Genomic DNA, 9,044 nt, shown 5'->3' with positions numbered 1-9,044 from the left:
AGGAGAGCCCAGGTCCTCGTCATTTCCTGAAAAAATGGCCTCTTCCTCCTCCTGGCCCGGATCCACATAACTTGGCCCTGCCTGAGGCTCCTCTGTTGCTGAAGCGACATCAACCACAAAAGAAAACAAAACAAACAATCATTCCTCCAAGTTAGACCTAATACACAACACACCAGCACATCCACATTACTTACAGTGGGCCTGAGAAGGCTGAGCCTCCACATCCTCATCACTGGTTTCTAAAATAAAAGAAAAACATTATATATTATTTATGGACACAAATAGGCAGTAACCTCTCATCATGCTAGCACCATACTCAATGCCCCTACAATTCAGAACATAGAAGTGCACTTACACCAATGAGATGCATTGACCATGTTTTAAAACAGGAGGGCACCATGCAAATTAAGCGGGCGCCTAAGGCCTCACACCTACAGGGGCCTTGCGGCCAGTGGCGGAGCACCAACATTTCGAAGGGCGCAGTCAGGGAAATCTCCCAAGTAAAAGATTGCTTTCAATCCTCGGATCAAAAAGTTGCAGCAGTGTGCTGCAGTCCCTTCACTGCGTCTGCCAGGTGTCTGTTGTCCGCTGACACTTACTCCTCCTTCTCTGACTGGGGATTGGCCGTCTGATCATGTTCTCCTAAGATGTTGAGGAATCGGTAGGTGTGTACCTGCACCAGTAGGAAGTGACTGGCCGGTCAACTCACTCTGCTATCATCAGTTGTTGCTCTGGAAGGAGAGCTCCGCCCTGGACCCGGAACATACAGGTAACCAGGCCCAGACTTGATATTTTGCAGGCTGGTCATAGATTTGTGGTGTCCACTATTCAAAGGGGTTGAGTAGCCCCAGGGAAGTTGGAAGAGTCTGAAAATGGTTGGTGGAGGAGGAGGAGAAGAAGGCCCTGGGTGGCTGGGGGACAAGGAGAGGGCCCCTGGGTGTTTTCTAGAGGAGGAAAGATCCACAATGACGCCAGAGTCAATTGCCAAGGAAGAGAGTGGAGCTGAGCAAGTCCTGCCTATCTGACCTGAAAGCCAAACATGGTGTAGATGGAGCCCTTTGCCCTACACAATGACAGCACCGGAGGTGGAAGGTGAGTGGCAGCGGGTCTTTGACATTATAGAGCATATGGACTCTGTCCATTATTGGTAGTTTTGTTTGGAGTTGTCCTTTAGATGTTTAACTGTGTTGTTTTTGACCCGAGCTGTGAGGGACTGAGGTATGACAGCCCACTATGCTGAGACTTATAGTGCCCTAGAATGTTGAGGACTGAGGAATCCTTAGTCCCTAACAGAGGGCACTACAAGTCTTAGCATAGCAGGCAGTAGTTCCTCATTCCCCTACAGAGAGCATTACAAGTCCAAGCAGGTAGCCTTCTGCAGTGGGACTTGTTGTGCCCTTGACTGTGGTGGACTGAGGAAGGGAAGTGTAAGAGGGTCTCTGTAAGCTCAGATGTATGGGGGAGCTTTGGGGACCACAGAGTTCCCTTTTACACCAGAGTCCCCAGCTTCCCCCCTCAAATAATGGTTCCCAAACTCTCCTTACATCAGAGTCTTCACACTTCCCTCTTACAGTGTAGTAAGTCTGGAGACTCCGATGTAAAGGGGGCTCTGTAAAATGTGATTAGAGATTAGAAATTTCTACCATTTTTATTTTCTACTTACGATCCACAATTTGCAGTTGCTCAAATGGCTCGCTGCCTCTGAATGCATATTGGAGTGTGGCCGTCCTCCTCCTCCCCTTCTTCACCAAAAGCACAAGAGGGTGCCGGCCGTCCGCTTTGGCTAGAAGCAGAAGAAAAAAAAGAAACATAAAAAATACGAATGTACATAGTAGTATTAAAGGTTGTGAAGAGACACTTGATGGAGGTAGGAAAGGTAGGAGCGAGAGGGAGGGGGGGGGGGTGTTGGTATTAGTGTTGTTGCATAGCTAAACACATGTCCACCTAACAAAAAAATTGAAACCTATCTGGTCACATGTAATGTATATTTTTACTTACCGGAGATTTGCTCCACAGCCTTTAGCAGGAGCCTGGGTGACCGCCTTTTGGCATCACTCCAGGCCCGCTGCAGATCCACCATCTCAGGCAGGAAGGCAAATCTCCGCTGCAGCCTCGTCCGGACACGACACATCATCTTGTGCTTTTGGTGAAGATGCATATTCACCTTGTCATACCCCCAGAGGAGGAGGAGCTGTGGAAAGAGCAGTGTATGTTTGAGTCCAAGTATGTCCAAAATAGTACAGTCTTACAAAAACATGCTAGGTCGTCTTTGAGATATTGTAGAACAAAGAATTCCATTTCTGGTGATACATAGACATTGATGTCCAAATCTACCTCCATGACATAGGTTGCCCCACACTGGTGATTTCCTCTACATGATATAGCCATTTTCTCAATTGGCCTTTCATGACACACCCAGGGCCGCCATCAGGGGGGGACAGGCAGTCACTGTATTTACAACCTTATTGCTGTCCATTTAGCAGGGTGAAAGTAACTTTACACACATGTAGCATAGGTATCAACTTTTGTCACCATGTTAAAAGGACAGCAGTATGGGTAGCATTACAGTGACTGTTATTAGTCCAGGCTCACTAAACTAGCCAATGCTTGGAAAAGCAAGCCATGCAGATTGCTTTTCAGGTCCCTTTTAACATGAGCTGTCTGATTGGGTGTGGCTGTTAATTTTTGACGCAGACCTGATAAGCCCCTCAATTCTCCTTTATGGAGTGTTATATGTAAATGGGATTGCTTCATTTGAGATGCAGATTTAAACTATGTATGGCCAGGCTGAAGGTACCCAAGTTGATTGCTCGATCACCTGGAGGACAACGTACAACCAGTCTGTCAGATTTTACACACACTTATCGCTAGCATCTCTTGTAGCCACTAGCAATAATCACTGTGTTTTCCTGGCAGGGGCAGCACCAGGAGAACACAATGGCTCCGCAGGAGGGTTTCCCCTGTCTGTGTTGATGGTGGAATCAAGGCAAAATGTTTTTCCTGCAAGCCACGGGACAAACAAAGATATTTTTTAAATTAATCCATGATTTTGCCAAAATGGAAAAAAAAAGATGTTTGCTTTGTATATTCTTAAGTTTGCTACATAACTAGAACATGTAACAGTGTTATATCATTGCAGGAGATTTCCCCTCACTTCCTGTCTTGGTGTCACCAGGACAGGAAGTGAGGGAATCTCCCGTGGGGATATAGCCAGCAATTCTTTCCTTTTATATATACTATGGACATTATAAGGCAACAATTGCAAGCTATTTCCCCACAGTGATATTACCCTCACTTCCTGTCTTGGTGACACTAAGACAGGAAGTGAGGGAAAATCTCATGCAATGATATCACCCTACTAGAAATTGTAGTTCCGTCTAAAAACCCCATAGTGTGATCGGGTAATCTGACGGTGTGTTCCTACACTCCTCAATGTGTCTGTTCATTAAGCTGTGCTGAATTATCCTTGATTCACAATTCCTGCAAGAGTTGCACATGGTATGTGGGAGATGCAAATTTAAGGTGGCATAATTATCCACACAATCACACATAATCCTTTTTAAAGGTCCCCAGCAGAATTTGATGGCATAGTGGTTCACAGCAGTGCCATCAGATTCCAGTTAGATCTGTAAATTAACAAAGCAATGTGATCTGGGGGTGTATTTAACTTGCAATGGACACCCCCATTCATTATCATATGGCAGTGTGAGATGGGTGTGTTGGGAATGTGATCCATTGAGACAAGTGATTATACACTCATGTGTTTCTTTTAGAGGTGATTTGTTCAAGGCAATCCTTTGAAGACATGACCATTCCAGATTTTTGTGATCACTGATTCCATCTCAGGTGAACCAATTAGCTGCTGTGTGCAGATCCAGCTTATGATGGTAAGAGTGTCAGACAAGACAAACGGGGCCGAGCTTGCAGTGTGTATGGATGTATGTAAGGCAATAATTTTTGGCATTATGCATTTAGGGAATATAATGTTTCTAATCTTGCATATATGAAAAGGGTCAATACATTTGTCTTTATCGAGACAGATTCCAAAGCGTCAGAGCAATCTGTCACAGATAATTGTGTTTCATTTTGTGTAAAAGTTGAAACGAATCAAATCTATCTATATACAGGCATAATTTAAGTAAACAATGGGACCAGGGCATGTATGTAAACAGAAAATGTACTTAAAGTGAAGCAATCCCTTTTTTCTTTTCTCAATGCATGAAAATACACCAGCTCCATTGAAAATTTTGGCCACATTGACATGGCCTTACTCCCAAACCATGTGGGAGCATGTTAAGGGGATCCAGGACTATGACATGATAGATTACCTAGGCAAGCTGCCCAGCCACAAAATGGATATGGTGTAGTCCAGGGTACCCTTTTGTTGCTCCCTAAGTTTGTTATCCCTGTCACTTATGGTTTGTGAGCAGTGTCATGGCAAGCTGAACAAGCTGTGTCCTTACTCACGATTGTATATAAAGTGAGTGTACTTAAAGCAGGGTATGCCTATCTATATCTATATAGAAAGTTCAGAGATGTGAACCTGTTCACTATTATATACACTAATATATGGTATATAACATATTCTATAATGTATATAATGTATATATATTGTATATAATATATACATAGTATATATATTGTCTCTAATATATATATTTTCTATAATATATATTTTGTGTGTGTGTGTATATATATATACACATATATAGAGATATACACATATATAGAGATAGATATATATATACATATATATATATATATATATATATATATATATATATATACATACATATATATATATATATATATACATACATATATATATATATATATATATATATATATATATATATATATATATATATATATATATATATACATACATATATATATATATATATATATATATATACATATATATATATATATATATATATATATATATATATATATATATATATATATACACACACACATATATATATATATATATATATATTGTAACAGGAAGTCAGCTAAATCTGGGAATGTAGTCACAGGAAGGAGATACATTTCCACCGTATTTAGAAAGTCCATTAATTAATTTAGGGTGTTGGCTACAGAGCTAGCCAGCAGGAAGTTGAAAGGCCTTCACCTGTTCAGAATGAGGGAGTTAAGGCTCTATAATTTGTTCAGAGAAATTCCTATTGTTGGCTGCCTCCAGAAGCTGCATCCTGAAGCCATGTGGGCTGGGAGCAGGAGGACAGTCAGCGTGTGCCTCCCGACAGGATGTGTGGGCCTGGGAGAAGACCCCCCGGAGTGATGTGTGCCCGGGACGGTAACCAAGGGTGAATACGTCTCAAAGGTGAGAAGACGAACTGTTGATGTGAAAGAAACAAAGGACTGTGTTGCCCTGTGAAGCTATTATAAAAGGACTATTGAGTGTCCGCTGGAGGACAAGGAAGTCTGCCCGACGGTAGGTTGGAGACAGACACTTAGGCAGGTTCCAGTTGTGAGAAGGTAGCCGCCCACAGAGGCAAGGATTTATTTTCTGTTTTATTTTATTTTGGATGTTTTGCTGCATACAGCCTGGTGAAGAAAACACCATTTAATAAACCACACTGTTTGTTTGCAAGCACTTGTCGGCTACCTCTCTGGGAAAACGCACCCCCCAAGGGGTCATCCACACCCGCCACCGAGCTAATCCCTTACATATGGTGGAGGTATGCAGTGGGCATAAGCAGAGATCCCTGCAAGGAAGTGCATATGTTTGATGAACTTTATCTGGTGCATGAGATTGCACAATCTATGTGTGCAGGAGAGAAGATCCTGACAGAAAAAAAAAAAAAAAGTGTTTTAAAGAGACAGCGGTCTCAAAATTATTTGATGAACTTTGTTGTGTCTGGTGCAAGTGACTGCACAAACTGTGTGCGCAGGAAAAGAGATCCTGCAAGAGAGAGAAAAACTACATGTGTTAAAGAGACAGTGGTCTGAAAAATTTTTGCTGGACTGTGAAAAATTTGTTTGTGGAGTTATTGAAGATGGGGCGATCCAAACGCCTGAAAAATGCAAAGATAGATGAAATGAGAGACCGGATTCTATGGATGGAGGGGATGCTACCATTTGAACCAGCCCCATCCATGCCTGAACGGAATCGGCTAAAGAGAAAAGTTGTTGTCCCTAGCAACACTGGGGCAAATGAAACTGCTATGGAGACGCAGGGTTCTCAGATGAAAAGTAAACCCAAAATGGGGGAGATGCTGAAACAACGGAGCTTTGCAGCTCAACAAAAGGATCACCAAGAGAGCATGGCAGGCTGGAAACAGAGACGCCAGCAGCCAATGGAGGCCATCGGTTTGGAAGAAACCGAGTATGTGTGCAGGGCTGAGTTGGATGCCTTGCAACGGAAAATGGAAGAAAAGGAACAAGCCTTGGAATTGCTTAAAATGGAGAATAGAAACTTGCAGGAAATGAATGAACTACTCAAGTCTCATGTGTTACAGTGGGAAGAATCCACTGCTCTTCTTTTGGTCGAGTTGCAAAAACGCAGAGAGACTATAATGGAGAAAGATACCATCCTCATGGAAAAGGAAAGTGAAATTCAGACTTTGCAGAAGCAAAGTATGGCTGATATGTTGGAGTTGCGTAATCAGCTGGAAAAAAGTCTTCAGTCTTTGGGAGCTACAAAAATAGACCTGCAGGAGTCGCAGGAACAGAATGTCGCTCTGAAAACGACATTGTCTCTCAGCGACAACGAGAAAAGTGAAAGAGAGGCTAAATTACTGAGTACTGTGTATGAGCTCACTACTTTGAGCAATGTGGTAAATGAATGGCGTGCGGACTGTGAAAGTTGGAAAGGGGAAGCCCAACGTGTCCAGCAGCAGTTAAAGGAGAAAGAAGCCTGTGTGGCAGAATTACATTCTTATTCCCAGATGCTAGCCAATGAGGTGAAGGCTCTTATGCAGGGAAAAGGAGATTGTGAACATAAGAGGGAAAAAGTAGAGGCACAGCTTCTGGAATCGCAAGTCAAGGTGTCAGAAGGTGACCGATTGTGTGCTAAGCTGTCAGAGAAGGCAAACCGACTGCAGGTTGAGTTGGACAATGTTACAAATCAGCTTTCTCAAGCAGACAGCAAATCTAGAGAAATTGCGGAAGATTTTTCTATCTTGGAATCGCAGCTGCAAGACACGCAGGAACTCTTACAGGAAGAGAGGTGTCAAAGGCTGAGTTTTAGCACAAAGCTCAAACAAATGGAAGATGAGAAAAATGGCTTCCTGGAACAATTAAAAGAGGAGGCGGAAGCAAAGAAAAACCTATCAGAGCAAGTCGCAACATTGCAAGCTCAGATAGCGGATATGAAAAAACGCATGGAAGAAAGCGTTGGTTCATTACAGTGTGTTGAAGATGTGAAAAAGAAGTTTGATCAGATGCTTGGTGAAGAGAAGACTGTGTCTGCAAAATATGCAGAAGAACGCGCACGTGCAGAAACGGAGGTGCGTGATAACGAGAGCAAAGCCCTGTTCTTGGCTCGCTCTTTGGAGGAAGCTCTAGAGTGTAAGGCTGAACTAGAAAGTGTTAAACAGCTGCGTACAGAAATGGAAGATTTGGTCAGCTCCAAGGATGATGTTGTGAAAAGCGTTCAGGAGCTAGAAAAGTCTAAGCGAGCCTTAGAACAGCAAGTAGAAGAGATGAAGATTCCGTTGCAGGAACTGGAAGAGGAATTCCAGGCAACAGAGGATCTGTCCCAAAGAGGGGATAGTGTGCCTGATGCAGTTTTTAAAAGGATCAGTGTTTTGGGGTCTGTCCTGAGTGAGCCTCAGAAATGTGACGACATGTGGCTTGAATCACCCCTTTGGAATAAACCGTTCCTTCAAAAACTTCAAGCATTGGAAAATGTATCATTAGAGCTTCAGCAAACAAAGGAGCTGAGTAAGAAATGTGGTGATTTCTCAGTTCAGGCTGAAAACCTAGTGGAGAAAACTAAGGCTGTTGGTGAAAACGTGAAGCAAATGAATAAGTGCCTTTCAGGGAGTGTTTCCAAAATGGAACTGGTGAAAGACGGGTGGCAGAAGTTTGATCGTGATCTTGAGATGCATTCCATGTGGAATTCAGATAGAGAAAAAGAACTAGGTGACCTTGAGCGGTCAAATAGTTCAGCAGAAAGTGCATTGAAGAAACCTGTAAAAGAATGTGTTGCAGTTCCATGCTTCTTCACTGATGCAGAGAGGAGGTCTATAATGGATACCACCCAGATCGCTGGGTTCAACTGTGTTGTTGCCTTTGACCCCTATGTTGGTGGAAGGAAAGTTGATGATGTTCTGGTTGGCTACTTCTGTGAAGAGTTTGGCAAGAAATATAAACTGAATATCAAATCAAATAGTAGGCCTTTACTGCGACTCGCTCAGGAGGGCGAAAAGTTTAAGAAGTTGATGAGTGCAAATGCTTCAGATCTGCCTATGAATATGAAATGTTTGAATGATATTGATATCTCTGGGAAAAGGAACAGGGGTCACTTTGAAGAAATGTGTGACAGCCTGTTGTCTCAATTGGAAAATCCTCTGCACAGCATCTTAGAGCAAGCAAAGCTCAAGAAGGAAGATCATTCCCTTTTACAACAAAAAGTCAATGATTGTGTACAGCTGTATGGAGAGGCAACTCAAGTCACAGAGGGATGTCAAGAGTCCCTACTTGGAACAAAGCTTAGTGAAGCAAAGGTTCTCAAAGTTTTGTGGAAAACATTTATGGATTGCAGAGAGAGGCGTCTTAAGAATGTTGAAGACATTAAGACTAGCCCAATTGAGTTGCCTATGGATCACGGTCCTCCATGGTGGATTGGACAGACGGTTATGAGGGACAAGCTGTCTGACATTTATGAGAAAGCTGTCAATGAAGATGACAGAAACGAGAAGCAGCAAAATGATGCCAAAAATGCAGTTGAAGAATGTGTATATGAGATGAGAGACAAACTGTGTGGCATTTATGAGAAATCTGTCAATGAAGATGACAAAACAGTTTCATCCGGAAGCTTGAGGATAATAGGAGGCTTATCAGTGAGTCAGCAG

This window comes from Pelophylax lessonae (genome assembly GCF_965119305.1).
Source record: "Pelophylax lessonae genome assembly, chromosome: 1".
Taxonomy (NCBI): domain Eukaryota; kingdom Metazoa; phylum Chordata; class Amphibia; order Anura; family Ranidae; genus Pelophylax; species Pelophylax lessonae.
Note: the sequence above shows the minus strand (reverse complement) of the source record.